The sequence below is a fragment of the Orcinus orca genome, chromosome 20, assembly GCF_937001465.1.
Source record: "Orcinus orca chromosome 20, mOrcOrc1.1, whole genome shotgun sequence".
In the NCBI taxonomy this organism is placed as follows: domain Eukaryota; kingdom Metazoa; phylum Chordata; class Mammalia; order Artiodactyla; family Delphinidae; genus Orcinus; species Orcinus orca.
The window spans coordinates 51,062,807-51,074,625 of NC_064578.1; positions in this window are offsets into that span (position 1 = coordinate 51,062,807).

The following is an 11,819-nucleotide window of genomic DNA, read 5'->3' on the forward strand; positions in this document are numbered from 1 at the left end:
TGTGCGTGTGTCTGCGTGTGTCCATTTTACCCTGGAACCTCCTGCCCCTGGTCTCCAGTCCAGGAAATTAGTGATTTGATATGTACAGAGCTGTAACTTCAGGATTGAACTTTCAGTGGTCCCCAAAGCCAAGGTTACGGTGGTCTCTGGATGCCACCTGGAGTTGCGTTATCACTGGTGTAAGTCCTCCAGGGTGAAGTGGGTCCCTGGTTGCTGTGTTCAGGAGAAAGCTGGCTGTGGTTGGAAGAAAGGTGCTGGGTGGTGTCATAGATTGTGTTTTGGGGCCCTGTATTTTATCCCCTCCTCGCGTGTATGCCTTACCCCCTTTACCGTCCTCACACTAGAGATGAGCTGTGCGTCCTCACCTCCTAACTTTGGGTTTGATCACATGACTTGCTTTGGCCAATGGAATGAGGCAGAAGTAACGGGGGTCAGGTCTGAGCCTGGGTCTCGAGATGCCTTGTTCTGCCCGTGTTGAGAACACTGGGAAGTGCCTGGAGGGCTCACGGGCCCACTTCCTAGTATTTCATGTGACAAGACTAAGCGTTAGGGGTGACTGGCCACTTTTGTACAAACCACAGTTAATTCATTTTTTAAGAACTCCGTCTTGACATTATCCCAGTTGATTACAGGTGGGATGGAGCCTAAAGATGTGTGTGAGTCACTGAGGTTTTAAAAACTACCTTTAGGATCCATTTTGTAAAGGGTACGTCCTGGCGGGTATTAATAAATAAAGGTTTCAAAATTTTAAATAGGTTCTTTCAGAAGTCCTTTCACTGAGGGCCATTATATCTTACATGCATCTGCGTATCCTGAAAAGTTGATTCAAATCATTAGGACATATGAACAGAATTTAGTCTGTATAAAATCCACTAGAATATTTATAAAAGGGGCCCCAAACAGGAGGATGGTATTTTTGTTCTGACGGCGCTCACCTTCATTGTGGGCTGACAAATCGGGAGCTCTAACAGTTCTACAAAAACTCTGGAAAATACTGTAGCAAATGAACCATGCCTGGTTATGCCTCAGTTCACCCTCTCTGGGCCAGGCCGCTGGGTGGCCTGGGTGAGGTGAGGAAATCCACTAGACGCTACAAAGAAGCCCCTGGCTGCAAAAGTCCCGTCTCGAAGGTTTCTAAGTTGGAGACAAGAAACCACAGCTGGAAGAGACCAGTCATTGGGCAAAAGATAAGGCGATAAGTGTCTGAAAATTAGAAAAAAAATCACAGCCTCAGAAATACTTTTTTCTTTAAAAATAGCTTTACCGAGATATTACATACCATGCAATTTACCCATTTGAAGTATGCACTGTTCTTTAGTATTTTCACAGATATTTGCAACCATCACCACAGTCAACTTCAGAACGTTTCATTACCTCAGAGAGAACCCGCGCATGCGTCAGCACCCCTCCAGTCCCCAGCCCCGAGCAACCACTAACCTACTTTCTGTCTCTATAGATCTCCCTGTTAGAATGGATTCATACAGTACGTGGTCTTGTGTCCGGCTTCTTTCACTCGGCATAACGTTTTCAAGGTTCATCCATGTCGTGCTGATGTCGCTGGCATCAGAACTTCAGTCCTTTTTATGGCTGAATAGTATTCCACTGAATGGAGAGACCACATTTTGTTTATCATTTCATCAACTGATGGGCATTTAGGTTGTTTCTACTTTTTAGCTACTGTGAATAGTGCTTCTGTGAACGTTCGTGTACAAGGTTTTGTTTGAACACCAGTTTCCAGTTCCTTTGGGCATACACCTAGGAGTGGAACAGCTGGGTCAACAGCAGTGATTTTTTTTATAACCTTCCTGGCAGAAGGTCACATGAAGACCGCTAGATTCCCTCAGAATTGAGGAACTCTTAATGCTTTTGATGGTCATGAAGTCCACACTTACCTCAAATATAATACAATTCTAACCCGATGAACTCTCAAACCTTGAGCCGCTCGTTCTGCGAGGACAGAAATTGTTTCTCCCCTAAGACAAATGCTGATGACCCATGAGACTGTGCCTGTACCCCATGGGTCCATTCCCAGTGACATCTGGGAAAACTCCCATGACAACCATCAATAATAGCGACAAGAAACAAAGACCCCACACGTCTTCATTTCTAATGATTCTGACAGTTCTCGTAGTAAAACAATTCTTTGGAGGTTTAGATCTAAACCGGGTAGGTGGAGACAGACCACAGAGAGAGGCTAGTGAGCAACTAAGCCTCGATGGAGTTTGATCTTAACCCCACTGGAGTCTGCATGGTGTTATCTTCAGCTCTCCATTTGGTTTAGCCAAGTCACATTACCCACCACTTGATAATTTAAATGACAGGGCTTCCCTGGTGGCGCAGTGGTTGAGAGTCCGCCTGCCGATGTGGGGGACACGGGTTCGTGCCCCGGTCCAGGAGGATCCCACGTGCCGTGGAGCGGCTGGGCCCGTGAGCCATGGCCGCTGAGCCTGCGCGTCCGGAGCCTGTGCTCCGCAACGGGAGAGGCCACAACAGTGAGAGGCCCGCGTACCGCAAAAAAAAAAAAAAAAAAAAAAAAGGAAGTAAATGACATAAGACTCTCAAATCCTTTGTTTAAGCAAGAAATCTGGTGGGTCAGGCTAGGCTGGGTTATGCTTCAGTGGAAATACACAAAACCAAACCCAAATCTCAATGGATTAATGCAACACATGCAAAGCCCTCTCCAGGGCAACTGTCCTCCCTGCACCCATTCAGTGGCCTAGAGAAGTACTGTCCAATAGAATTTTCTGTGGTGATGGAATTTTTCTGCATCTGCTCTAACACCATGGCCACTGGGCACATGCCACATAGTGCTTTCAAGAGCTTGAAAGGTGGTGGATGTGACTGAGGAACTGAATTTTTATTTTACTTTATTTAAACACATTCAAATTCATGGCAACTGTGGCTAGTGGCTATCTTATTGGATAGTGCAGATCTAGACAGATGGACACTGTTCTCCTGTTGCTGCACCTGGATCCACAGCATCCTTAGTCTGCATGGCTGGAAAAGAGCACAAAGAGACACGTGCTAGCTCTTAAAGACATCAGCAGGGAAGTGACGCCCGTCACCTCTAGTTGCAGCCCATTGGCCAGAACGGTCACACAGCCCTGCCCACCTGTAGAACCTGCCTGGGGACTGTAGTCAGGAAGAGGAAGAGAGCTGGAAAAAATGGTGAGCGCTAAAAGTATCTACCACAGTCCTTTTATTTTAATTTTACCTTATGCATGGAGGAGAAAGAGAAAATGCTATGATCCCGTTTTGGCTAAGACAATTCACATCTTCAAGAAAAGGAGGGGACTTCCCTAGTGGCGCAGTGGTTAAGAATCCGCCTGCCAATGCGGGGGACACGGGTTCGAGCCCTGGTCCGGGAAGATCCCACACGCCGCGGAGCAACTAAGCCCGTGCGCCACAACTACTGAGCCTGCGCTCTAGAGCCCTCGAGCCACAACTACTGAGCCCACGTGCCAAAACTACTGAAGCCCGCGTGTCTAGAGCCCGTGCTCAGCAACAAGAGAAGCCACCGCAATGAGAAGCCCTCGCACCGCAACGAAGAGTAGACCCCGCTCGCTGCAACTAGAGAAAGCCCACGCGCGGCAACGAAGACCCAACGCAACCAAAAATTAAATAAATAAGAAAAGAGAATTCAGCAAGAGCATCCCTGGAAGCCTGAACCGGAAGAAACAGTGATTTCTTTTCCGACAGCGACACCATGTGACCAATTGGGAGAACTGCACCTTCCTCACACCACCTTGGATCACTAGGAATCAATATGGGACCATGGAATCACTTCCGTTCATTGAGATTTAGTGTAAAGAAAATCACCAATTCCCTGACATGACACTTTTCAAAGAGGTCAGGAAGAGGGAAAAATATATCTTCTGTCTTTTCAAATCCTTTCTCTCTCTGGACCCCTACCTGTCCCAGCTTCACCACTTGCTGGCTGTGGGACCTCGGACAAGTGACCTCACATCTCTGGGTGAAGATTTGGTGGAGGGAGGAAGCAAGGGAGAAGGGAGTGGGGGACCAAGGCAACCCCAGGCTGGGATTGGGCATGACTAAGATCATGTGCAGAGTGATAGATTGTACCCTCAGTGCCTCTGTTGCCTCCTTCTTCCCTTCTTGACTCAGAACTGCTTCTTATGGCTCCCTGCCTTTCCTCACTTCTCTCCATCCAGGGGAAAGACTGAGTCCTCCTGTCCTCTTAGCTTAACCCTTCGGCCGACTCCACTTTGCAGCACCTCATGACAGGCAGCTCCATCCCCCCCACACCCTTTTTTTAAAACTTCAAGGATATTTATTGTTAAGAAGTCTTAAGGTTGGTAGTCAGCTCAACAATGCAATCAAGGTTTCAGAATTTTTCTATCTTTTCACGCTCTCCTTTCTTTAGCTTGTTGGGTTTTCATCCACTTGGTTTTTGCCTCATGGTGGCAAGATGACCATTGCAGCTCCAGGCATCACATCTGTGTTCAAAGCAGGAAGAAAGAGGAAGGCACCCTGCCAGCGCACTTGCCTGTTGTGCCTGTCCTCCTGCCATTTAAAAAAATTGAAGTAAAATACACATAACATAACATTTACCATTTGAAAGAAGCCAGACACAAAAGAACACATATTGTATGATTCCATTTGTATGAAATATTCAGAGTAGGCAAATCTGTAGAGACAGAGAGTGGATTCATGGCTACCAGGGGCTGGCTTCTTTCACCTGGCGTAACGTTTTCAAGATTTGTCCATGTTGTAGCATGCGTCAGCGTTTCATTCCTTTTTATGGCGGAATAATATTCCGTTGTATGAATGTACCCTATTTTGTTCATCCTTTGATGGACACCTGGGATGATTCCATCTTTTGGTTATGGTGACTAATACTGCTATGAACATTCATGTACAAGTTTTTGTTTGAACACCCGTTTTCCATTCTTTTTTGTTTGAACACCCGTTTTCCATTCTTTTTTGTTTGAACACCCGTTTTCCATTCTTTTGGGTTAGTTTTTGTTTTTACAGGACGACAAAGCCATCATTGCATCTAACAAAATTAGCAGTAATTCCTGAATATCATATAATCAATCCCTGGTCCATTTTAAAATTTCCCTGATTATGACAGAGATGCCTTTTTACAGTTGGTTTCTTTGAATATGATTCCCAAATAAGATAGACACATTGTGTTTGTCCCATATGTTCCTTGGATATCTTTTTACTCCAAACCTGTTCTCTGTTTCCCCCTTGTTTTTATTCTATTATTTAATAATGCCTGTCTTAGGAGGTTGTTACCCTCCCTGGTTATGAAGCTTTCCATCAGCCCTTTACCTAAATGAGGTGCTTCCTGACATTGGCTGCTCACAGGAATCACCTGGGGAGAGATTTGAACACTCTCCGTGCTCAGCCCGCACCCAGACTAATTCAGAACCCCCAGGTGTGGGGTCAATGTCCCTATTTTTAGAATTTTTATTTTTTAATTGAAGTATAGTTGATTTACAATGATTCAGGTGTACAGCATAGTGATTCTATATATATATATTCTTTTTCAGATTCTTTTCCCTTATAGGTTATTACAAAACATTGAATATAGTTCCCTGTGCTAACAGTAGGTCCTTGTTCTTTATTTTATATATAATAGTATGTATCTGTTAATCCCAAATTCCCAATTTATCCCTCCCCTGTTCCCCCTTTGGTAACCATAGGTTTGATTTTTATGTCTGTGAGTCTATTTCTGTTTTGTAAATAAGTTCATTTGTATCATTTTTTTAGAGTCCACATATAAATGATATCATATACTATTTGTCTTTCTCTGACTTACTTCACTTAGTATGATAATCTCTAGGTCCATCCATGTTGTGCAAATGACATTATTTCATTCTTTTGTATGGCTGAGTGATATTCGATTGTATATATAAATACACATACCACATCTTCTTTATCCATTCATCTGTTGATGGCCATTTAGTTTGTTTCCACGTCTTAGCTATTGTAAACAGTGCTGCTATGGACATCGGGGTGCATGTATCTTTTCAAATTAGAGGTTTCATCTCCGGATATATGCCTAGGAATGGGATTGCTGGGTCATATGGTAACTCTATTTTTAGTTTTTTAAGGCAGCATCTGTATTTTAAATTTTAAACAACCTTTATTTTTTTAAGAGCAGTTTTAAGTTTGTAGCAAAATTGAGCTGAAAGTCCAGAGATTTCCCTTACACCCCTCCCCACCACACATGCACAGGCTCCCCGCACTACCAACATCCCCAGAGTGCTGCGTTTGTTACAATGGATGGAGCAACACTGACACGTTATATCACCCAAAGTCCGTAATTTACATTAGTGTTCACTCTTGGTGTTGTATATTCTGTGGGTTTTGACAGATATATAATGACGTGTATTCATTATAGTATCATACAGAACAGTTTCCCTGCCCTAAAAATCCTCTGTGTTCCTCCTATTCACCCCTCCCGCCCCTCTAACCCTTGGCACCCACTGATCTTTTTACGGTCTCCCTAGTTTTGCCATTTCCAGAATGTCATAGAGTTAAATCACACAACACGCAGCCTTTTCAGATTGGCTTCTTTCACTTAGTAATATGCATTAAGTTTTCCTCCATATTTTTTCATGGCTTGGTAACTCATTTCTTTATAGTGCTGAATAAAAGTCCGTTATCTGAATGTACCACAGTTTATGTATTCATTCATCTCTTGAAGGATATATTGGTTGCTTCCACGTTTTGGCCAGGATGAATAAAACTGATATAAACATCTGTGAGCATCTCTATGTTTAAAGCCCCCCCCCCCCATTCCAGTGTGTATCCAGGGTTGAGAATCATAGGGCAGATGGTTTGGTGTCCACTGATGACGACCGTTTACTTTCACCATCCTATATGGTAGCCCCCAGCTACCTGTGGCTATTTAAATTAATTAATATGATATAAAATTAAAAATTCAGTCCTTCAATCACAGTGGTCACACCTCAGGTGCCCATTAGTCACTTGTGGCCAGTGGCTACTGGATTGGACAGTGCAGATATAGAATATTTCCATCATTCCAGAAAGTTCTATTAGGCAACACTGGCCTAAACCCTTTATTTCACAGGAGATGCAAAAAGATTTCCTAATTCCATAATTTCTTCTTTATTTGTTGGCTGTAACTCTTCTACAAGGAAGAAACCTCTGTTTAGCTGTTTGTTTACTCTGAATTACAGTTTTCACAGGAAAGGCAGGAGACATACACGATTCTGCTTACTTTAGCAATGTTTAAATCAGAGCCTCAACAGATTTCTCTTTTTTTTTTTTTTTTTTTTTGCGGTACGCAGGCCTCTCACTGTTGTGGCCTCTCCCGTTGCGGAGCACAGGCTCCAGACGCGCAGGCTCAGCGGCCATGGCTCACGGGCCCAGCCGCTCCGCGGCATGTGGGATCCTCCCGGACCGGGGCACGAACCCGCGTCCCCTGCATCGGCAGGCGGACTCTCAACCACTGCGCCACCAGGGAAGCCCTTTTCTTTCTTTTCTGAGGACCATAATGAACCTGTGGGTTTTTACGTATTTGATGTCTTTCAATCTGTTGCTAATGTTCTTCTTCTTTATTTTTTTAAAAAAATATTTATCTATTTTGGGCTGTGCCGGGTCTTTGTTGTGGCATGCGGGATCTTCAGTTGCGGCACGCGGACTTCTTAGTTGTGGGACGCATGCGGAATCTAGTTCCCTGATGAGGGATCGAACCCAGGCCCCCTGCAGGGGGAGTGCGGAGTCTTAACCACTGGACCACCAGGGAAGTCCCTGACATTCTTCTTTTGAAGCTCAAATAATTCCAACTTTGGCTTCTTCAAGTTGGCCCCCAAGTCTCTGGACAGAAGCCCAGTCATCCTGGAGAGCTTCGTATTTTTGGTGTGACAAGATGTTCTAGGCTCGCTTTGATTTTTCCTGCCTCTGACCTGGAGCCAGCCTTTACGCCAAAACTCGGGTTACTTCCCAGAGGGAAATAATATTTTAGAGACAATAATCTGTACTCTTAGCAATCTAGATGAGAGATAACAAAATCTCCAGGCTCTCAGCGGTCAAGACGCCCAACACTGCCCACCTGTCTATGAGTGGGAGAGACTCATTCTAATTGGTCAGTGCCTCTGCCTCTCGGTGTCCCTTCTCTGCTCCTGCTTCCTCAGTGCGCGTCTGTATTTATCCCTAACAGGGTCTGTTAGACAAGCAGGAGAAGCTTCTGTTATATCCTGGTAGCCGCCAGGGCTGTCCGCCCTGTTATGTCTGTCCACCCGCTCTCCCCAACCTCTGTAAATAACCTGTCACATGACTCCCTTCCCTCTCTCCAATCTGATCTAATTCTCTCCCTGCTCTCTTGGGCCCTCTAATGCTCTCTCCTATGCCGGCCTGGCCTAAGAGGATTGGAGAATTTGCTAAATGCGACCAGGATAGGGTCAGAGGACCGGCTGTGGGGAGACTCAGGGGCCAGGATGGCCACAGGAGGGCGGTAGAGGAATGGGGAGACGGAGAGACAGTGGGGCAGAGAGGAGTGAGTGATGCCCCCACCTGAGACGGGGGTGGGGAGGGTGGGGGGGGAGGGACGAACGACGGGGGGGGGGGGAGGGGACATGCTCCCTGGCCGTGATGGTTAGCAGTATTTGCATGGTCACTGGATACATATTTATTCTATTTTATTTATTTATTTTTAAGATTTAATTGTATTTATTTTTGGCTCCATTGGATCTTCGTTGCTGCGTGCAGGCTTTCTCTAGTTGTGGCGAGCGGGGGGCTTCGTTGCGGTGCCCGGGCTTCTCATTTCAGTGGCTTCTCTTGTGGAGCACGGGCTCTAGGCGCGCAGGCTCAGTAGTTGTGGCGCACAGGCTTAGTTACTCCACAGCATGTGGGATCTTCCCGGACCAGGGCTTGAACCCGTGTCCCCTGCATTGGCAGGCGGATTCTTAACCACTGCGCCACCAGGGAAGTCCTGGATGCATATTTAAAAAATAAAATAAGGTAAAATATCAATGAAGAGGGTGTGAGAAAAAAAGGGATGGAGGAACCGAGAGACAGAAGAAACACTGTCTGGAATTTCCAGTGGTATGTGCTAGGCATTGTGCAAAGAACTAGGATTCCATCAACTCCTCATAAACCTCTTTTATATTAAATATATACAAAAACTGTATATATTTAATGTACACAACTTATTGAGTTTGGAGATAAGTGTAATGAAGTTTTGATTAAAAATGCAAATACATCCGAGTATGTCTCTGAATCTCAACAACATGTTCCATCCACTGCTCAGGTCATCGCAGATAAATCAGGGAAAGGAGATCCTGCAGCTTCATCTTTTCTTCCTGAGAGCATCTCCCCGGGACTTATGTTGGGAAGGGCATTCCAGACACCCTGACAGCACCAACTGCTGAAATGTCAGTCTCATGGCCACCAAGGAAGCGGGGGTTTGAGAAAGGTTTGGACAACATCTGCCAATATGTCCCATGTCCCCTTCAGCTCTCCTCTGACCACACTGAGATTCTGCAGGTGCTGGCCTGGCCTGGCCTAAGAGGTTGGGCCACGTGGTGAGTCAGACTAGGTCATGGCCAAAGAAACCTGCTGGGGAGAAGCCCAGGGACTGAGGGGGAGGGAGAGAGACCAGAGAGGGAGCGGAAAGGGGAAGCATGGGTCTCCACAGGGCAGAGAGGTGGAAGACGGGTGAGTCAGAGGAGGGAAGAGTTGGAAGTGGGGGTGGGCGGTTGTTTCCACGGCAGAAGAGCAAGGCTGCCCATTTCCTCAGCACTTCCTGTGTATCAGGCTCCGTGCCCAGTGTGTAAATGACACACTCTGTGTAATTCACACCCACCCCCAGGTGGCTGTTACCCAAAGCGTCATGGATGTCCCGCTGTCCACATGGCTTTCTCTGAACGGTCCAAGAAGCAGATAGACTTGGTAAGACTCGAGAGAGCAGAGGGGTTAAGGGCTGTGGTCTCCGGCTGGGCAGCCTTGTTCACGCTCAGCTCAGACGCCTGAGGTCTTCTCAGAAAGGCACTTGAGTGCTCTGAGATTTGGTGTGACCTCCTGTAGGCGAGGGATTAGGCTGCTGGCCTTAAAGGACCTTTTGTAAGGGTATTAGAGTATAAAGGGCAGCAGCTGTCACATGGGGAGTGACACAGGCTGGGGGGACCTTGCCAGTTTGGGTTTTGAAAGCAAGACTCGGCTGCCTCAGTTTCCTCTCCTTCCTGCCCCGCCCCCATCTCCCCCTCTCTGCTCTGCTGTGTCCCCTCTCTCTGCCTCTGATCTGTCTCCTCCGCCCCTCAGTGTCCTGGAGGGGTCTTTGTGTTTTTTCTGTCTCCATTCCTACCGGGGTCTCTCTGATAAGCACAAAGGGTCTCATTCTATCCTGGCAATTGTCTCTCCACCTCCAAACCACAGACTGTCATGTGGACCTCTAAATCCCTGTTAATTCTCACTATATTTTGCTGAGGCCGGCCTGGCCTAAGAGGATTGGAGCATTTTCTAAATGGGACCAGGACGGGGCCAGAAAACTGGCTGTGGGGAGACCCAGGGGTCAGGATGGCCACAGAGAGCAGCAGAGAAACTGGAGACAGAGGGAACATGAAACTGGTGCAAGGTTATAAGGACCATGGACCCCAAATAAAGACTTTGTAGATATCTATCCATCTATGAGTGGACCCTTGACTTATGACAAATTACCCAGCCTCTCCATAAACTGACCATTGGAAATCCATGAGGAAAAAGCAAAAAGAAATCCCTATGCCACAGTATACATCCACAATCAATTCTAGATGTTTTAAAACCAAAACATGGGAGTTAAAACTGTAAAAATTTTAGAGAAGAAGACAATATCTTTATAACCATGTGATAATGAAATGTCTTAAACAAGAGAAAAGAAAAAGCATTAACGCTAGAAGGGAAAAGAACAACTCCACCCCACCCCCCCCAAAGCCCTGAGCTATATTGAATACAGGCTGGGGATCTCAGGCCGATGTTATCTGTGAACCGTTTTCAGTGTGTGACAAGGCAAGTAGACCTTGAACTTCAGCTTTTATAAACTTTTATGTCAACCTGAAAGTGGGGGCATATCTTGTGAAAATCATTTTAAATTTAAAAAAAATACATTTATTGTTTTACAGCGTATCAGCTTGCCACTGATGGAAAGAAAAACACCGGTTCATCACAAAAGATAATGAGAGGCACTGAAATACACAACATTAAAATAAAGAAATTCTACTTATAGAAGAAATACACATCGGAAAAATGTTTGCAACACTTTAACCACCAAAAGGGATAGACACATAAATCCAAACAAATTAAGAAAAATGGGGGAAAAGGACAATTTACAAGTATTCCTAGTGTCCGATTAACACGTGAGACGATCTTGCTTAACTTGTCCATCATTGGAGACATCAATATTAAAACTACAAAGGAGCCACAAGACGGCAGATCGGCAAACATTAAAAAGTCTCAAATCCTAAACGGCCGACAGGCTGGGCTGGAGCGCTGAGCTAATGATGTTGGTTCAGGTCGCACAGGAAGTTCTCCGGCAGCGTCCGCGAAACCGGAACACACACCGCGAGCAGCAATTCCACAGCTCACTTAGGCATTGACAGAAATGCCCACGGGCGCCCCGAATAACGGGGCGGGGGCGGGGACATTCAGAGCTGCGCGACCGGTGACACAAAAATGTCCCCTCCCCAGGCTGGATCAAGGGAGGTGCAGTCAGGCTGCGGAGAGTAACCGGCTGTGAACCCCAAGCAGCCACATCTTCCCGCACCGCGTGGGTGCCAAGCGCAGGCCCCCAACGCCCTAGTCCCCTCTGACCCCGCGGGGTCTGCAGGGCTTTGCGGGGACAGATGACC